This window comes from Myotis davidii, unplaced genomic scaffold, assembly GCF_000327345.1.
Source record: "Myotis davidii unplaced genomic scaffold, ASM32734v1 scaffold269, whole genome shotgun sequence".
Lineage (NCBI taxonomy): Eukaryota > Metazoa > Chordata > Mammalia > Chiroptera > Vespertilionidae > Myotis > Myotis davidii.
Window position 1 is genome coordinate 1,348,957 of NW_006383008.1, and position 1,210 is coordinate 1,350,166.

A 1,210-nucleotide genomic window follows, 5' to 3' on the forward strand; every position below is an offset into this window, starting at 1 on the left:
TCTGCGGCTGGAGACCCCCACTGGGGCAAGACTTGCTTCAGTGGGGCTTTGGTGCTCACTGAGTCTGCCCCCTGAGTGTGTCCTTTATGTTTCCACGGAGCTGCAAGCTGGATGGTCCCACTCTGACCTCTGGGTTTCCTGACTCCTTCATCTCTAGGGAGGTGCTAATCTAGCCTTTGCCTGAGGCTATCCAGCAAAAGCCTCCCTGCAGGGCTTCGGCAGGGCGGGTCCCTCGGGGTCAACAGGGCGGGGCTAGCATTTCTGGCTGCTGTCAGTCCAGCCCTCAAAGGCTCTGCTTCTCAGTGTCCCGGTAATCACTGCAAGCCCCTCCAAGAGAAAGCTGCCCTTGAGTTCAGACCGATGACAGACAGTCCTGCTTCTCCCGTATGAGTCTGGGTCCTTAGAGACTCACCCGGAACTGGAACCTGGGCCCCAGGCTTCCTCCCGATTGAAAACGACAATAGCACCCTCAGCTGCCAGCCCACTCCGCATGCACCTCTGTACCTTAGTATTTTACTTCTGCACCGCTCCTCCTCTGAGTCTTGGTATGCTTTTCTCTTTCCTTCTAGTTGTGGAATTTCCACTCAGCCAGCTTTCCTGTGGTTCCGGATGATGTCCGTTCCGTCTTTTAGTTGTATTTTTGAAGTGGTTGTTCGAGGCAGCAAACTCCAGTGTTTGCCTATGCCGCCATCTTGGTTTCTCTCAGATGCTTTTTTTTTGTTAAGCATAGTTATTCTGAGTTTTATGTCATTTGCAGCTTTGTCCAACTCAAAATATTATAAAAATGTATGATAATATTCTCATAAGAGAGGTTTTAGCCAAGATCTCAAGGATGAAGGGAACCAGGCTTAGAAAAATCAAGAAGGGAGAAAAAACAGCTCTGGAAGTAAGGCACAACTTGCACAAATATTTGAGGCAGGAAAGAATATAGAGTGTGGCTGGGCTGTCGTGCTTGGCTCAATGGTTTAGTGTTGACCTGTGAACCGGGAGGTCACGGTTTGATTTCTGGTCAGGGCACATGCCTGGGTGGGTTTCGGGCTCCATCCCTAGAGTGGGGCGTGCGGGAGGGAGCCAATTGATGATTCTCTCTCATCATTGATATTTCTGTCTCTCCCTCTCCCTCCCTCTCTGAAATCAATAAAAATAAAAAATTAAAAAAGAGCCGAAACCGGTTTGGCTCAGTGGATAGAGCCTCCGCCTTTGCTCTCCC